General features: G+C 38.9%; 1 long non-coding RNA gene across 1 annotated transcript in view; it reads right to left on the bottom strand.

Annotated features, from left to right (window-relative positions):
* Positions 1–20,202, bottom strand: part of LOC115637939 — a 351,855-nt gene that overhangs the window by 185,425 nt on the left and 146,228 nt on the right. The window lies entirely within an intron of this gene.

The following is a 20,202-nucleotide window of genomic DNA, read 5'->3' on the forward strand; positions in this document are numbered from 1 at the left end:
CCTTTGATCTCCGCTTGCAGAGGCAATACAGTCGTTGTTTCAAATTCATGCACTCTTTATTAATTCATCACCACAGGCGGCTCTAGGGATTTTGCCGCCTCAAGAACTGTAGGCAGGCTGCCTCCGGTGGTTTGCCTGCCGAGGGTCCGCTGGTCCCGCGGCTTCGGTGGACCTCCTTCAGGCATGCCACGGGACCAGTGGACCCTCCGCAGGCATGCCTGTGGGAAGTCCACCAAAGCTGCGGGACCAGCGGACCCTCCGCAGGCAAGTTGCAGAAGGCAGCCTTGGCATGCTGGGGCCTGGAGCCACCCCTGTTCATCACACAAATGGGGAAATAACTGCCAAGGTAGCCCAGGAGGGGTGGAGGAGGCAGGAAGCACAGGGGTGGGGGTAGTTGTACGGGCACCCCCTAGAATGGCATGCAGCTCGTCATAGAAGCAGCATTACTGGGGCTCTGACCCAAAGTGGCCATTTGCCTCTCTGGTGCTTTGATACCTCCTTAAGTTTCATGCAGCACTGCTGCGGGTCCCTGTTATAACCGCTATACTTCATGCCCATGGAGATTTTTTTAAATATTCCGGCATTTTGTCTTTTGGAATGGAGTTCAGATAGCATGGATTTGTCTACCCATCCAGCGATCAGATGCAGTACCTCCTGTTCGGTCCATGCTGGAGCTTTTTTGCAATTCTGGGATTCCATGGTCACCTGTGCTGATGAGCTCTGTATGGTCACCTGTGCTGATCATCTTGCCACGCTGGCCAAAACAGGAAATGAAATTCAAAAGTTTGCGGAGCTTTTCCTGTCTACCTGGACAGTGTATCTGAGTTGAGAGTGCTGTCCAGAGCGGTTACAATGGAGCACTCTGGGATAGCTCCTGGAGGCCAATGCTGTCGAATTGCGTCCATACTACCCCAAATTCAACCCAGCAGGGTCGATTTCAGCGCTAATCCCCTCATCAGGGAGGAGTACAGAAATCGATTTTAAGAGCCCTTTAAGTCAACAAAAATGGCTTCGCCGTGTGGACGGGTGCAGGGTTAAATCGATCTAACTTTGCTAAATTCGACCTAAATTTGTAGTGTAGACCAGGGCCAAAATAATTAAAATGTACAGAGGGATCTATAAAGTAATAGCAAGGCACATTTCCTCCCCCACCCCCTAAATAACCAGATCCCCTCTTATTCCTACCTGTTCCAGCTGCTGTATGTTACTTCTTTGTCTTAATCACTATACTAATTTGCACATAATATTGTACCTGTGATTTTCTCCTGTTAGTATTGTTATTTTTTCAGGGGGATAAGGGTGGGGGTAAAGTTGCCTTTACTGGACACTTTAAACATTTCTCCACTAGCTCATGTGACAAACACAAAAAGTTCCATGATGCTTTGAATGCGACTCTCTTGCAGTGCTCTGGGCAAAATTTCCTCTTGCACTGTTCACTGGGATTAATGCTTGCAGATTTCACAGTGCAGACAGACTGTGAGTTTTAGTTTAACTCCCCCTGTTTTTAGACACTTCATCTTCTATTAAGATAGCAAGAGCAAGTCCTACTTTAAGTAAAGCAATTAGATCTGCTTTGGGGGTGCCGGGGGAGGGGGAGGATGTTAATACAACAAGGATGCCAGAAATAGATATTTTGATATTGTTGCTTAGAACCAAGATCCTGATCCTGCACTAGATTTGTGAAGACAGATCCCTATGCCCAGGCAGAACCTCACTGTTGGTGGGGCTCTGAACAGCTGCAAAATTGGTGTCTATAATTGGACAGTGGATAGACTCTAGTTCACTACCAATAACTCACGTCAAAAATCTGACAAAATGGTTTTGATCAGTTTAGCGCAGATAAGATGCTTGGATTGTATTTACTAACACTGCCAAGGTCTAACAACTATTTATGAGAATTGAACTTGAAGACTATTCTCCCCTTGATGTAAACACAACTCCCTGTAAAATTAGATACATGCTTGCGGAGAAGGGCATTTTACTATAAAGACTGATTGATTTAACCAGTCACTTTTGTAATCCACATTGGATGTGGAAAGCGGACATGAATGTCACCCATTTAGCACCTGGCATTTTAATTTTGTGATAGTATACAAGGCATTCTTTCCAGATGGTTGTTTTGGTGAGCTTAAAACCTCAGGTTTGAAGTATGTAGACTTCCCAGCAATGCTAACTCAGCCCTGCGGAGATCAAGTTATATGCAGTTTACTTTCACATAAAGCCTTAAAATGTCACTAAAGATCAATGGAACTTTTGTTAAAAATACGAGGCTGCCCATTTGGCTGTTGCCGAAATAACACCGCCATGATATTACAGTCTGGTGTTTGCTTAACTACCAACCTCCATCCCAGGGAAGGGTGAGGTGATTCCTGTATCCACTGGTATATATTTTATTAAGTGTTTCTGGAGTCTTTGGAATCAAAGGTGTTATGTAAATAAGAAGAAATTTATTTTAATATTTTTATAATAAAGTAGTAATATTTTTCTACATATAGTTCTTTTCAAAAGTGTTAAAGTGGCACCATCCTTCTTAATCAACTGATCCAATCTCTATAGGTATACAGTCAAATCTGAATCCTTTAGCGACTATTTTTTATTCCTGTTAGCCCTTAAGAGCCAACACAACTAAGATGCTAAATTCTATTCCATTTAGTGCGTCATCAACCAATTACTCCAGGACAAACCCACCAAAGACAATATGGTTACACAGATATTAGTAAAGACAATCTGAAAAAAGAGAGGATGCACAGGTGTCAGTAAAGACATAATTTCACCTGTGGAATCTTTATTATATGTAATAATCAAGAAAGTAAAAAACTCATTTCCTAGTTTGAGTCAAACTACATTTGTATGGCTGATATCTTTTTGCTGGTACATCTGATCAGAAGGGGAAAATATTTTAGCAGTTTCTTTTCAGAGGAAGGCTGTATTTTAATGTCACTAATATTGATCCCATCAAGAAGATTTCAGACTCCTGTAGTTTAGACAATAATTGTATTAAAGTGTTTAGCATTAGTACAAAGTCTATTTTTTATTTGTTTTTGTTTTTCATTTGATACACTTCTATGGTTTCTGCCTTATCCTGGGCAACATTGTTTTCAATGGAAAACTAAACTGGTTAATCTTTAATTTAGTATGTCACCCTCCAAGAAAGGTCTTTCCCAGTTCTGTCTGCTAAAGTTTTTCTAAGAATGAGTTTATTCTTCATGGGTTTTTCCTGAATTGTTTATCTTTGTTTTGCAAGTCAAAGAGGACAGTAGACATGTCTTCAGAAAGATATAGACTCATAGACTTTAAAGGTCAGAAGGGACCATTATGATCATCTAGTCTGACCTCCTGACATGTGTCTGCATCACCCCAGAAAGTTGTTATATATTATTTTCAGGGCTGTCAAGCAATTAAAAAAAATTAATTATGATTAATCACACTGTTAAAGAATAATAGAATACCATTTGTTTAAATATTTTTAGATATTTTCCACACTTACATATATATATATATAAATACAGAATACAAAGTGTACAGTGCTCATTTTATATTATTTTTTATTACAAATATTTGCACAGTAAAAAACAAAAGAAATAGTATTTTTTAACTCACCTAATACAATGTAGTGCAAACTCTTTATCAGGAAAATTGAACTTACAAATGTAGAATTATGTACAAATAAATAACTGCACTCAAAAATAAAATGTAAAATTTTAGAGCCTGAATCTCCACACAGTCCTACTTCTTATTCAGCCAATCACTCAGCCAAACAAGTTGGTTTACATTTGCAGGAGATAATGCTGCCCGCTTCTTTTTTACAATTTTACCTGAAAGTGACAACAGGAGTTTGCATGGCACAGTTGTAGCCAGCATCACAAGATATTTACGTGCTAGATGCTCTAAAGATTCATATGTCCCTTCATGCTTCAACCATCCTTTCAGAGGACATGCGTTCATGCCAATGATGGGTTCTGCTCAATAACAATCCAAAGCACTGCAGAAGGATGCATATTTATTTTCATCATCTGAGTCAGATGCTACCCGCAAAAAGGTTGATTTTCTTTTTTGGTGGTTCAGGTTTTGTAGTTTCCACATTTTAAGACTTTCGAAAGCATGCTCCACACCTTTTCCCTGTCAGATTTTGGAAGGCACTTCAGATTCTTAAATCTTGGGTCGTGTGCTGTAACTATGTTTAGAAATCTCACATTGGTACCTTCTTTGCATTTTGTCAAATCTGCAGTGAAAGTGTTCTTAAAACGAACAACATGTGCTAGGTCACCATCTGAGACTGCTATAGCAAGAAATATATGGGTAAATGTGGGTAAAACAGACCAGGAGACATACAATTCTCCCCCAAGAAGTGCAGTAACAAATTTAATTAATACATTTTTTTTAAACAAGTGTCATCAGCATGGAAGCATGTTCTCTGGAATGGTGGCAGAAGCATGAAGGGGCATATGAATGTTTAGCTTATTTGGCACAAAAATTCCTTGCAATGCCGGTTACAAAAGTGCCATGTAAATGCCTGTCGTCACTTTCAGGTGACATTGTAAATAAGAACCAGGCAGCATTATGTCCCATAAATGTAAACAAACTTGTTTGTCTTAGTGATTGGCTGAACAAAAAGTTGGACAGAGTGGGCTTGTAGGCTCTAAAGTTTTACATTGTTTTGTTTTTTTAAGCGCAGTTATGTAACAAAAAAATCTACATTTGTAAGTTAAACTTTCATGATAAAGATATTGCATTATGGTACTTGTATGAGGTGACTTGAAAAACACAATTTCTTTTTCATTTTTACAGTGCAAATATTTTTAATAAAAATAATATGTGAGCACTGTACACTTTGTAGTCTGTTGCAATTTAAATAAAAATATTTGAAAATGTAGAAAAGCATCCAAAATATTTAATAAATTTCAATTGGTATTCTACTGTTTAACAGTGCAATTATTTTTTTAATTGCAATTGATTTTTTTTTAGTTAATTGCATGAGTTAACGGTGATTAATCGTCAGCCCTAACTATTTTATGTTTCTGAGGCAGTTTTTACATGGGCAGCAACAAAGGAATTCAGTGCAACGCCCCTTAGATCACATAGAAATATCTTTTACTGGAATATACTTTCCTCTGCTCCTAAAAAAAAGGCCACAAGTTCTAACCCATCTACTCAGAGGAACTGGCACTGCCATTTGGAAATGACCCTGCAGTGGAAATTTGTGAATGTCAGACATGTGGTCCAGGTGACTCACAGGCCCATCATGTTTTTAAAGTTACCAAAATGCCTGTTACTTGCCAATATTATTGAGCTCCATGTAATTACATGCTTGGGGCTATGTCATACTATCATAGGAAAAATGCCAAAAGTGAAAATATTTGTGATTTCAGTGTCCCATGAGGGAAGCCAAATTTTTTCTAAGACCCGATTCTGCTCTGCTGAAATCAATGAGAGTTTTGCTTTTGACTTCAATGGCAGTAAGAGAACAGTTCTAATTTCTGACTCTTAGTGTAAATCTGGCTGCTGCCGTGGCTTGCAGATCTGATCTTCCAAATCCCACAGTTAGCATTCAGCCAGTGTTCATCTCTGGGCCTAGAGTTGAGCCTTTCTCTATTAATTCAAGATGCCTTTCCTTGCCAAAGTACTTTCCTTAAAAGGGAGTATTGTTCTCAGAATCACATTTATGATTATACTTATAGTGTCAACTGATAATTGAAAAAAAATCACATTATTACAAATATATGCTAAATGATGTAATGGGAAGACTGTCTATGGTAGTACAAGAGAAGCAGCACCACGGTGTTGTACATGCAGAGGTGCAAAACGCTTGTACAGATTTTGCCACAGCATCAGCGTAAAACATTTTGAACAGATAATTAAGATGCTTCCAAACACTGAATTTAACAGCTAAGCAAGACAATATACTCAATTGTTCCACATTGACACAGTGTGTGGCATGTCTGTGAAGTGGGAGGCGTTTCCCACGCCTGCTCGCAGGCTGTAGTAAATCACCTAAGCTGTTCTATTGCACTGCAAGCTTACAGTTTGTCATCATGTACTGCTGATGTTGTGACAGTGGGGAGAGGGGGGAGTATGCATTTGACATGCCTCACCATTAACATAATATTACAAAAGTACCTCACTTTTATGATGAGAATTTTTCATTTTAGAGTTGTTGTTCTTCACAGTACCACCTGTAAATGATTTTTTTTTAATTTCCTTCCTCTAGGCAGGGGGAAAACCCCTCACACAACAAACAGCTTCAAGGAAGACAATTTCATGGGCATAATGGTTCAGATGTAACCTGGAGTAAGACAGTGGTTTTGCATCCTATTACTACATGGATGATTTTGACTAGTTTTTTCCCTTATTCAGGAAAGTGACAAAATGGTACATCCCTGCTAGAGTCAATCTTCTGGATTATTTTGCATGCAAACTTCATTTACCTAAATTATCATGAATGAACATTTTTCTGTACAGATACACAGCAGAAGCCATTAAAAAAATCAACATTAGCCAAATTGTAACCACAAAGTTTCTATTGAGATATCTTATTTTAAGTATAGGGAAAAACTGTAGTAATCTCAGATCTTAACTGTGTGTTAAGATTGGACATATGATGAACACAACCTCTTCAACACCCACTTTTAGTGTTGGATAGTACATTCATTCATCTTCTTTGTTTATTGTTCTACAGCATAACAGAAGCACTGCATAGCCTGCATTCTGCAGACTGATTCATTTTTCTTGTTTACTTTCCCATTTTAAGATTGCTTTCATATTACTGCATTTATTTTTGTTTTGGCCTTTTTATTTTCTACACAAATACAAAAAAAAAAGATATTTTTGTGCCTTATTCAAAGCTCATGTCAGTAGAAAGTATCCCATATTAAGCCTGGATCAGGCCCTATATTTGTATATCACAATAATTGTTAATCAATAGAGTGTCCATGCATACTGTTCAGATTTTTCCAGCTTTAGTCTCTCTTGTATATCCAGGATGTACATCAGATATATTAAATAATAAAAAAAAAATACATTTAAACCACCTAAAGGAACACATTTTGCTCAGACCAAAAGTAAAGAGGTTTTACAACACAGCCAAAATAATTGTCATATTTTAACTTTATTAATGCATAGAAGTATTTCTTGTGTTTGAATCTTCAGCATTCTGGTCTTCACATTTGTTTACACTTGTTACTGGGTTGGTGACATCTAACTATAGAACACAGAACCAGTTTGGAGTGTCTGCCCTGCTTTTTGACAGTCTGCTCTGAGGCTGGCACTCACAGCCGTAACCACTCTGGAGATTGTGACAATATCATACAAACCATGTACTAAGTACTTGCATCAATATATGTACACAACCCCTAATTGTAGTGGTATTTTTAGAGCAGTATGAATTATTTACCAATTGTGTGAAACCCTCTGAAAAGGATAATTTCTTCATTGTTTGGCACAGCAGGGTGAATTAAGGACTCCAATAATCTTAACTCTTGTATGCCTGACTCAAACAACAGATGTTTATGATTCATTGCAGTACAGTTTCAGAACATCTATCCTGCAAAAGTGTTCTTCTGTCACTGAAAAATATTTTGCAGAGAAATATGCTGGGATGAGGCAATCAGATACTTTGGTTACTTTCACAGCACTTGTTAGTTTAAAAAATGGTGATTTTGCTGCAGATGGGGTGGATTAAGTCTAATGCTCTTAACGGGGCAATCCCAAATTGTTTCTCCAGCCATAACAGCTTTGCTCATGGACCATTTTCCTGCAGTTCCTGCCCCACACTATCACAGTTTGGGTTTAAGGTTTCATGTTTTAGGGTGATCTTATTATCCATTAAAATAATTTAGTGTGATTTTCAGAGCATGTAAAAATTATTAAAATGACAGATCTAAAGAGAGCAGTCCTACATTTAACTACAGAGAAGACACAGCAGAGGCAGTGACATGGCAAGCTTCGTCACAGTGCCCTGTTAATATAACACATTCAACAGCACACATTCAAGTTCTTGGTCACTGAGTTCAGGATGCCAAGTACTTGGGGGCAGGAAAGAGGGCAAAAGTTTTGCCTGAAAAATTATCTATTCTATGTAAAGTAATTTCATGCCTGCAAAGTTCACATTTCCATTAAATTTCTGGTCAATGGATATTTTACACATCCATTCACTTGTATGTGCAGACCACTGTTTTTGTGCAAAAATTCATGTTTGTGAAATGTGTAGCAGATGTAAGATAGGTGCCATCTTTGTCACTGCTCTTCTGTGGAGAAAAAAAATAAGAAAAACATTTACACCTATTAAATAGTATATACACTAAGCCATACGTGCACACTGTAAATGTTCTACACAGAGATATAGCAAAATGCTGTGGTATAATAGCTTTATATGTATTATTCTGGGACAGCCACAAGGCTCATGTATTGTAAAGCCACAAATGAGTAATATCAGAAATGAGTGCCAATAAAACCTCAATGTCATAACATACCCTCATGGATTCTGCATACGCTACATATTTTATGGAAAAAAATCCATGCGAGATATATATTAGAAATAAAAATATATATTGAGATATATTTTAGAATTTAAAAAAATATCTTACATGGTACTATTTTTTGCCCCCTCTGCCTGCAAGGCCAGGACCTGATAGTATCATAAACCCTCCTTTACAGGCTTGGGGAAGAGAGAAAAATGACAAATAATAGATTTTTAAAATCAGTAAGTGTAACGCCACATATAGATTTCTGATGCACAAAACTCTGATGATATTAAATCTCCATTTCTCTGACTCTATGAGAGCCAGTAACAAATGTTATGAGTCTGACTGGAACTCAACTATACTGCCATAAATACTTGTTTTATGCAGATCTTAAATGCGTCACTGAGCCAAAATTGAACATTGACCGTTGTTGCTTTCTGGGCATTGGGACAATAATTTTGGGGAGAAAATTCCACCTTTGGATTAAAAAATGAAACAGTTCCCCAGCAGTGTTGTGGTAGTGGCAGAGGGCTGTTTGTTTTATTTTTTAAATAATAGAGTTCTGAAGTCACTAAGAGATTTGTAATCATGGAAGTTGTTCCAGGGAACATGGATTAATGGGCAGATGAGCTGGTCGGAGGTACTCGATAAGTATTATTTATCATAGGGGTGCCATCACCACATGCACACCTCAAATATGTACACAAGCACCTACCAGCATTGCTGAAGGAAGCTGAAATTATTCCTGCTGTGGCCAGGGAAGTGAGTGAGTCTCCCCTGCCTTTTCCCTGCAGCAAAGATCTTAGATCAGGGAGAAAGAAAAGCCAGCAGGGATGGAGCCAGAGAAGCAGCTTCTACCAGTCTGAGCAACAGAAGAGCAACAGCCCTTACGTGGTGGACTGAATGAATTGCAGTCAAAATTCTCTGAGTCCTGGGAGAGAGCAGATGGGGAAGCTTGAAACAAAATTAAAGAACATAGGACTGTCCTGTCCAAATTGAGATTACTGGCAAACGTGCGCCCCTTTTGTCTACCCAACACTCTCTTCCCCAACCCAGTGCTGCTTTTCTGCAGTGGTGTGTTATAACATGCAAAGTCTTTGGTGGATGGAAAGACTTGCCCCTATACGAAGTGGCTGAGATTCCTATGTAAGGATGTGGGTGTAGCTGCAGTGACCAAAGGTCATCCTCCATTTTGTGAGGCAGGGCTCTGGGCAGCACAGTGGAGTGAACATCAGGCTCTCATTGCTGTGGTCACAGAGCTGTACAATATTTAAATAATAATTATGTTAAAATTCAAGTCCTGTGCCTTAATGAGGAGGACACCTCAACCTTCCCGCTGCCATGTCATCTTTTGAGAATGTATCTTCTCCCACACAGGCCTGAGACAAAAAACTTCTGATAACCCCCTTAGATGAGGTTGCCAACTGTCACGGAGTGTGTGTGTGGGGGGGTCCGGTCCTGCACCCCTCTTCCTGGGACCCACAGTGACTCTCAGCCAGCCAGTAAAACAGAAGGTTTATTGGACAACAGGAATGCAGGTTACAGCAGAGCTGGCAGGCATAGTCAGGACCCTTCAATCGAGTCCTTCTGGAGTTTCAGGGTGCTTGGGTCCAGCATAGGATCCCCTGAATTCCCCTCATCCAGCCCAAAACCAAAACTGAACTCCCCTCCTCCAGCCGGCCAATTCCTTTGTCCAGCTTCCCAGGCCAAGGTGCTAATCCCCTCCCCACTACCTGGCTCAGATTACAGGCTTAAAGATCCTGTCCCTCATCTAAAGACATCCCCGGCTCTCCCATCCCCCATGCAGACAGCCCCTACTCCATCACACCAACCCTCCAGGATTGGCCTGGAGACTCCAGGAATTAAAGATTCCTCTTTAATTAAAGATTATGTCATGTGATTAAATCTCCAGGAATACGTCCAACCAAAATTAGCAACCCTATCCTTAGATAACCCCCTCATGACCATGTGAGGTAGGCTCTGGCAATCAGGAATCCTGAAGAAATACAATGTGACTTCATAACCATGTGATAAACACAGCTAGCACATCACAAAAAAAAAACAACCCAAACCACCAGACAAAAAGTAGTAGATTATATGGTCTTCAGGGCAGTGACAGCTTCTTTGTTATGTGTCTGTGCAATGCTTAGTAATGTAAGACCAGGGCCTCCAGGTACCACTGCAATACATATAAATAATAATACTGAAATCTTTTCGGGTGGGAAAGAGTGGAATTTTGCTCTCCACTTCAGTGAAATTCTTGATGTGAAAAATGTCATATTGTACTACATTTTCATGGAGTTGCCACAAACATGATACAGGGAAAATGCAAGTGGTTTTTCATTTCAGTGCCAATATTTTACACAGCTTTAATGCCCATCTTTTCCTGGAAATGTTTACATTTACAATTAGCTGAGAAATGGGGTAGGGGAGAGGAGGACTCTGAAAAATTACATTTTCACTAAAATTTTCCAACCAACTATAGCTTACACAGTAATATAAAATGTGTATTACAATTTATTTCCCAGGATGATGAAGGGAATCATAGAAATGTAGGATTGGAAGAGACCACAATAGGTCATATAGTCCAGTCCCCTGTACTAAGTATTATCTAGACCATCCCTGACAGGTGTTTGTCTAACCTGTTCTTAAAAACCTCCAGTGATGGAGATTCCACAACCTGCCAAAGTGCTTAACTACCCTGACATTTAGGTAGTATTTCCCAAAGTCTAATATACCTCTTCCTTGTGGCAATTTACTTCTTGTCCTGTTCTCAGTGGATAAGGAGAACAATTTATCACTCTCCTCTTTATAACAATTTTTTACATACTTGAAGAGTATTACCATGTCCACTCTCAGTCTTCTTTTTTCCAGACTAAACAAACCCAATTTTTTCAATCTTTCCTCAGAGGTCATGTTTTCTAGACCTTTAATCATTTTTTGTTGTTCTCCTCTGGACTTTCTCCAATTTGCCCACATCTTTCCCAAAGTGTGGTGCCTAGAACTGGACAAAGTACTCCAACTGAAGCCTTAGACAGTGCAGAGTAGAGAGGAAACACTCCGACTAATAAATCCCAGAATGATATTCGATTTTTTTGCGACAGTATTATATTATATTGTTGACTCATATTTAGTTTGTGATCCACTATAACATCCAGTTCCTTTTCTGCAGTGCTTCTTCCTAGGCAGTCATTTCCAATTGTGTATTGTTAATTCACTCTCAGAGAAAGTCACTTTATAAAGTGAACTGAAGGTCACACATGCAGTTATCAGAATGAGGACTGGAACACAAATCTTTTGATTTCCAGGTCACTGCTCTAACTACTAGATCAACCACTCTTGCACCTGATTTTGTTATGAAAGTTTCACATGACTCTAATTCAGACTTCGCAAAGGATAAAACCAACATCCACTCTGCCATTTCCAGAATCCATGTCCTGTACCAAGAGAAAGCACAGGGGAATAAGAAAATCTGACCATGATTTATTTGGTTTACAAGAACCACGATGCAGAGATTCCTGCCTGCGTCTGACAGCAGTACAGTATGATTGAAAGATCCCATTTTTAATACATTTTACTTACACTGCCAAAGCATAGGGGGCCAAAATGTATGACTCCAAAATATTTGATTTTTTTCTGAGTTAAAAAAATGCAGGTATTTGGTATTCAAACATAATATGACCATGTTCTACACAGGACACTGTTTGAGAAAGAGCATGGAAAAATATGTTTAATGATAATAAAATTACCACCATATTTAGGAAGGTTCTATGAGCTGCATGTATCCCCATGGCCACAGATTTAATTTGACTCTTTTCCATTGTAAGGGGAAGAAAGAGAATTCTAGGAAACAATTGTCAAATGAGTTACTTAATGAATGATATGCAAGGAAAAGATGAATATTATGTTAAAACAGGGGGCTAGTCCACATGACCATGCTATATCAGCTACTGGGAGCGCTCTCCCCTTGGCATATTTACTCTACCTCAATGAGAGGCAGAAGCTATGTTAGCGGGAGAGTGTCTCCCACCGACATAAAGCAGTGTCCACACCACACTAAGTCAGTGTAACTTATGTTGCTCAGAGGGGCATAACTTACATCAACTTAAGTGGTAGCCTAGACAAGCCCAAACATAATCAGAAGCCAGATACCTATCAGAAACACCTCATCAAGTGGTTTGTATTGCATAAGTTACCTCCAAATGACAAAGAATGACAAACACATTTGCATTCAGTTTCCACTGAATATATAAATGCCTTCCTTTGCTATGTTTGCCTATGTTCTTGTGCACAGCTTTCTTTACTGCTAGAAGACACTGGACCATGTAAAAAGTCTGTTTTAGCCAATGTGTTTCTAGTTCATCTGCTATTGTGGTAAATTGTTCTGCTGCCCTAACCTAGTCCAAAATATTTCCTAATACTGCAAAACAAAGCTATATGTGTACACACACACGAAGTATATGTGTTGACCCCTTGCACTTTTTGAATATTATCACAATAGAAAATCATGTTCTGAGCAAGTTTAAGCACTGTGCTAATCATTTAAGAAATGTGCTGTATGTGTGTCTGAAATCTCAGCAGGTAGAGTAAAGGTACTGTTGCAGCTCCTGCGGTTTATTCTTTAATATAAGAAGTTTCCTAAAAAAAAAAAGTGGTTGGTTTGTCAATGTCTTAAAGGCACATTTGATTTAAAGAGGGCCAATAAAAATTAGATATTACTGATCCTGAAAACCTTTTCTCATATGAGAAGTCCCACTGGGAATAATAGCATAAGGATCAATCACAAGTAAGGATTTGCAGGACTGTGTCCTAAATAGAAAGGCAACACAATACATAAACAGAGACAGGGCCGGCGCTTCCATTTAGGTGGCCTAGGCAATCGCCTAGGGCTCCAGGATTATGAGTGGGCGGCATTTTGCCAGAGGGAGTGGCAGACGGCTCCGGTGGAGCTGCCGCAGTGGTGCCTGTGGATGGTCGGCTGCTCCCGCGGCTCCAGTGGACCTCCCGCAGGCACCCCTGCAGCAGCTCCACCAGAGCCGCAAACCAGCGGACCCTCCGCAGGCATGACTGCAGCAGCTCCACCGGAGCCGAGGGACCAGGACCCGGGGCGGCGAAATTGCCGTGCGCCTAGGATGCTAAAACCCCTAGCGCCAGTCCTGCACAAAGACCAAAAGATGGTGATCCACCTTAGGGGCAGTAAGTTGGGCATGGGGAGAATTAACTGAACATTTTTGTGTTGTTTTTAATTGAAGTGCTAAAAGATTTTGGCCCGTGAGTCTTCTGTGACTGTTGTATTCTCTGTTCAAAATGCATCACAGGAAGAAAAAAATCTGATAACGCCAACTCCTCAGTTCTTCCCAAATTCTTCTCCTCCAATCCTCCCCTTCTTTCCCTCCCCAGATCTTCCAGTACCTCAGACACAGGCTAGGCTGCGGCGAGCTCTTTGCTCAGCATTAGCAAATGGCAGCTTTTCCCTCTTTTTCTCCGTCTTCGTCTGCCTGTCCAGCAGTCATGGCTGGAAGTTCTGTCCTAATCCCCTCTGGCTATCTCACTGAAGGATAGAAGAAGAGCTGGGGGGGGGGGGAGACTTTCAGTGACTGGCCCTGCTCACCCCTCTTTTGGCCAGTGGTCACTACCCAAGAAAGCTGCAGCGTAGACTGGAAAGTTGGAGGTTAGGCAGGTCTGGCTGGAGAGCTCATTAGAAATGTGCAGAAGTACCCTGCCCACTGAGGATAAAATACACTGCAAACTACTGTGGCTGCAAAATCATGGAACACACAATGCACTGCCTATGAACCTAATAACTAGCCTATATATTGTACTGTGACCTTACATGTCAAACATCACATTTAAAAAACAATTTAATTTGACACTGATTAAACTATGCAACCAAGTTGAATTAAGTATGTTCAGATGTGCTTTACAAGCCATAGAATCAGGAGTCTTACCTTTAAAAAAATCCCCTCTAGTTCACATTGATTTGTGGGAAGGATAAAAAAATATTTTTTGTAAAAGTGTTTATCACACTTTCAAATAAAAGCAGATGTGTTTGTGTAACACACTGAATGTGCAACACTCTACATACATGCACTTGTGTCTATTGAAATAACTGTTCATTCAACTCAGATAAATGCAGATACATTAACTGAACATGTGATCCACCTCATTGTTAAGCTCTTGGTTAGAAAGCAAGACCTCTGCAAATGGTTATTGTGCTGTGTATTGTAGGATTTCCCAGAAGTAACATTTCTGTAGAAAATCTCAAAGCCTTGTCTGACAGCTAAACCCTTGTAAACTAAACTGAGTTCCACAGAACTGCGCTCATACTACAACAGGGCTCAAACTGGATTACTTTAACAAAAGTTGTAAAACACTTTTAAAAATTGTCAGTGCAGTTACAGGCCCTGTTGGCTAAAGTGCAAGACTAGAAGTCAAAAGCTGTGAGGCCAGATCTTCAGCCCTGATACTCCCCTTTGTGTCACTCCAGTGGCACAAAAAGGACTTAGATCATCTTTAAGTCTTTGCCCTGACTTGGAGGGGGAAAAACAGGATTTAAAATACAAAAACAAAAACAAAACAAAAACAAGCTAGCTAACAGGTTTTAATTAAGTGCAGTTGACAAATATCCCCAATGGTGTAGGCAGCATGTTGGAGTTTGTCAGGGGCAGGAGAGGACATAGCCATGGCACTTTGCACTCTTTCTACCTATCAGCATAACTGCCTCTAGAGGGGTCATCACAAACTGGCCCAATTTAAAGCAGCCCTAAGGCAATGCAACACTGGGCCGTAGGCCAAACTGGCCCACAGCTACCTTCTAGGTTGGGGGAATTAAGTATAGTACTCAGGTATACTGTGTGTTGTTTTGACGTGCCTGATAATCTGGCCCATTCATTCTATTTCTGGCTCTAACACAAACTTATTGTGTGACTTTGCACAAGCCACAACCTCTCTCTGCCTAAATTTTCTCATTTATAAAATGAGGATAATTCTTCTCAACCTTGTAAGAACCTGAGTTTCTTACAATTCACTAATGTTTGTAAAGTATTTCGAGATCTTCAGATGGAAGGTCATAGGTAAGTGCTTAGTATGGGCCTGATTCTGCAAACTCTTATTCATGTTTAACTGTACTCACATGAGTAAGCCCAACTGAACTACTCATATGAGTAAAGTGAGGCACATGTAAGTGTTTGCAGGATCAAGGCTTATGACTCACTCACACACACATTTTTTTTTTTTTTTTTTTTTTTTTGCAGAGTTTAAAATTGAAGTAGACAGAGCCTGGCATCTCATGTTTAATTAATTAATGTTCACCTAGAAACTATTACAAGAAATAAAGCAATGAGATTCTGCTACACAAATGCCACTGTGATCATCAAGAATTGAGGCTTCTCCAAGCTAATTTTCCTCAAACTATGCCCCTCAAGCTGTCCACGTTCAACACCCATTTTCTTCAGTTGGCTTGCATTTGCCTGGACCTTTTTCATGCACCAGCTGGTATTTACCCCTAGTGTGACACATTAAAGATAAATTGACATAGAGTATGCCCTATCCCCAATTTTACACAGATCACAAACAAATCTTAATAAAAACAAACAAACAGAAAGATGCCATACAACTGATGTTCATATGCTTGTGTTTGTGCTTGTTACACTGATTGCTAGCTAAGAAAATAAGAGACTTTTTTTACTGATGGGATGCCTATTACTTTTTAAAATATTTCTTTTAGTAATTATTGAATTTATTCTACAACAACGTTTTTTTGCACTCTGAATTTTCTTTTCATTTCAATTTCTCTCTCAATAAGGATCAAAACCTGCCTCTGTAACTCAGGCAAAATTCTCTTTAACATAAATGGGAAACTTGCCTGAGCAAGAAACATAGACTTGGTCCTAATTCTCTGTTCTCCTGAATTAGATGAATGCTTGTATTCAGTGGCCTCCAGTTTTGCTTCAGCACCTTGTTCTCACTGCATTCTACAATCTTCTTCATCCTTCACTAAGAGTGTTTTTAAACTTGAGCTCTTTATTTCCAGTTCCCAGTGTCTAGAGACTAAATCTGAAAGAGCTTTGGCTTTCATTAGCAAATCATAAGAACCAACAAAACCACAAACAAAAAAAGCACAACAGCATGCTTTTCTGCACTGTCGCTGCCCACATCTTACCGGATCTATTTTTTTTTTTAACATCAGTGAAACTAGACGACTGAGCTTCGAGAAGGAAGAGAGTCAGTCCTTTCATTTTATAATGAGTGGAAATTCAGTAGTAGCACGAACAGCTGTCTCTTTCAAAGAAAAATTTAGCATCATCTGTGCACTAGTTATAGCCACAGACAGGAAAGAAATACTACCAACCGCAGGTTTCACATCCTTACTAGTGGCGACCATGGGAAATGGTTTTGGTTGAGGGATGGTCCAAAATGGGAGGGTTTTTTTAAGGCAGGCTAGCAATGTTTTGTTTTGTTTTTTTTTAATATAATTTTTCACTTTTCCTTTTTAGTTTTTTTCTTAACCAATTCAACAGAGAGAAAGTACAAGAGAGACAGACAGAAAAACAGACAGTGTCCCACACGGTAAGATCAATTAGGCAATCATTTTGGACATGTTCAGACAAAGAAAGTGGTCTCCTTGGAAACTGAAATTACATTCACACACACTCAGAATAACTTCTCCACATTCTATTCTCTGTTCTGTATAGCAAACTTGTATGTAAGCTCAGAGGGACAATCAAATATCCAGTGTCTACAGACTTGTCAGCATTTCAAATAGTACAAAACAGGACTCCCAGTCTCCTCTCCAACAATTTTGGCAAAGATCGGGGGATTAGAAGTCGGTCAGGAGGTAGAAAAGAGGTGGGAGGAGTAGCCTCCAACATTTAAAGGATAAAATTGTGACTTTCTGGAAAACAGGAGGGTATAATAAAAGCTCTTAAAATCTCAAATGGCTTCAAAATCCCTCAGACTTGAAATTAAAAGGGAAAGGGAGCTGGGGAAAGTTACTTCCTTCTGGAAAACAAAGTAACAAGTTTAATACATTTGGGAACTATAGAAAAAAAAAAAGAAGAGGCGAACTTTGTGCTAAATGTTTGTACTTGTCCTGTAAACTTCAGATATTTGGTAACTATTATTTTTTCAATTTTAAAAAATCACTGTGCTATAAACCTATGCTATTTGTGAGCCTGCAAGCATATACATTTGCCATTTAAACCACTGATGAGGTAATTCAGCTCACTTTTACAATCTATGCTCACATTTGCAAAAATTCTTTAAAAGATACAGTTGTGCCTCATTGAAAAAAGTTGTGCCTCATTGAAAGAGCCAGTTGGTTTATTGCTAATGCAAAAAACGTTCTTATCAAGAGTTGTATGATACTAAAGATCATGACAAAAAAAAGGAAGAAAAATTCATGATCTGACATCTTAAATTAACAAAGGATAGTAGTCTAAAGGAGGAGGAATATCTGGAAGATTAACAATTACTTTATCAAGAGAAAACAGAATACACTATTTCTTAAAACTAGGGAAGGTTTATAATATTTCTGAATCTTCTATAACATGACCATGCATATTATATTTTTTACATTATTTAATAGTATTCCAAAGCTTCATACTATCCTAATTCTTTCAATTGACTACCTCAGCACTAAATGCTCAAAATTGCCATCTAAAACCAAGGATTTTTTTTTTAAATACAGACGAGCAATGAACAAATTTTGATGCTGTAACTCTGCTCACTATGGTTAGAAAAAGTCATAGGGAGTCATAATTCTGGAGTCCATTCTTAGCTTTGCCACTAAGCAGCTGTGTGGCCTTGGATATATCACTTTCCTGCTCTGTCTCTGTTTCTATACACAGAGATAATGATACTTATCCACTTTCTCTCTGTTCTTCATCTTAGCCATCTCTGAAACAACATGTATCTCTCAAAGGAATGTAATGGGGCTTAATTAATATCTGTAAAGGTGATTTGGTACATAGTAGTTGGATGAAAGGCTCAATTGAAGTGTAAAAGAATATTAAAGCATTACTATGTTGTTGTATTAGTTAAAAATCTCTTCCTTAAACTGGCCTTGATTATAATTCAGGCAAAAAGGAAAAAAATGTATAACTGGAAGCAATTAAAACAAAACATAGCCAAAGCAAGCAAAGCATCGAAAAAGTAAAACTACCCCAAAAAGAATTAAACTTACTACATTCATATTGTATTCTGTACAGTTTAGTTAAGAAAGTGGCTACAGTCACAAAGGTTCCGTGCTAAAAGCTCTCTCTGGGGAAGCATGGAACTCTCATGACAGCAGCATTGCAGTTGCTAGTGTAGCATAACATTGCTGTATACACATACAGTCCCTATGGTTGTCGGGGGGAATCAAACCTGTGACCTTCAGTGCCAAAAATATAATTTCATACTAAATTGAATAAAAGGAGAACTACTTTAACCATGTGATCAGCCAAAAATGGAAATGACAACCATACAGTACTAGGGCAGTTCATCACAGGAGCAAGACATTTCTGCTCTCACCTGTAACTCCAGTACTGACAGCCCCTTTACTTTTTGCATGCAGATTTCAGGTTTAGAGAGGGAAAAAATACACTAAGGGCTTAGGAAAGGACAACATCAGGTCAAATTTGTCCCAAAGTTTAAATTTTGTGAAAATATTATTTTACAGACTAACAGAAATGTTTACATGGAATTTTCTTTGAAAAAATTCAAAAGAAAGCAGTTTGTTTTAAACCAATTAGCATTTCCCCATGCAGTGCTTGCACCCCACACATCGTGGGATTGTGCCAGCACAGGATATCCTGAACGTTAAACTAATTAGAAACAAATTATAACAAAAGTGAAAGGACAAGATCCTCAGCACCACTTGGTTTCCAGAGCAGATCGCGGTAAGGAGCATCTTGGTTCTGCTGGCTGCAAATGGCCCCTACTGGGGCCATTTCTGGAAGCTGGGAAACACCAGAGCACAGCAGAATGCTGCTTTTCTACTCCTATGACTTTGTGCCACACATGACAAACTGAATCAGCAACTGACCCAAATTGAATAGTTCATTTTGATTCTCCAGACAAAAAGAAATGCCATAAATTAAGCAGTTTTAAAATCTAATATACTTTTCATTTTGTTTAATTATTTCAGTTTTAGTAGTGTTATTTTTAACAAAAGGCAGTCATTTGTTTTACAACATATCCTTTTTAAACTTACACTGACAGTAATAACCACATTTTTTGAAAGGAATAGAGTGAAACACAAAAGTTCGACTTCTCTAAAGCTTCAGATTTATGATTTCATCTACTTACTTTTGCAACTACAAAAGTAAGTGCTTTTACACTGTAACTCAGAAGATCACCCCAACTCTAGCTCCAGTAAAGCATAAATCCCTAACTTAACACAAACTACAGAAGAAAGCAATTTCATTAAAGGGAATATTCTGAGAGAATGCGGCTTCTGCTGATTTCAATGGGAATTTATGGGCTTTTGAGCTCTCCCAGGAAGCTCCACAAGTCCTTGAATACAGCCTTTATCTTTATGATGTCTAGTATATGTTTTCTGCTCATTTTAAGAATCTATAAAGGGGTCTGATTTGTGGTCTGATTTTCAGAGCTTCTAAGCACCCACAAGTCCAGTTTTAGGCAACAGAAATGGAGGCTTGTTTTTCAGTACAGCTTTAACTGTCTTGGAATGTAAGCCAACATTTTTGGCATTTCACTTTTTCAGACTTTAGTGAGTGCACAGAGTAATGGAAATCTAATT

This window comes from Gopherus evgoodei, chromosome 1 (assembly GCF_007399415.2).
Source record: "Gopherus evgoodei ecotype Sinaloan lineage chromosome 1, rGopEvg1_v1.p, whole genome shotgun sequence".
Lineage (NCBI taxonomy): Eukaryota > Metazoa > Chordata > Testudines > Testudinidae > Gopherus > Gopherus evgoodei.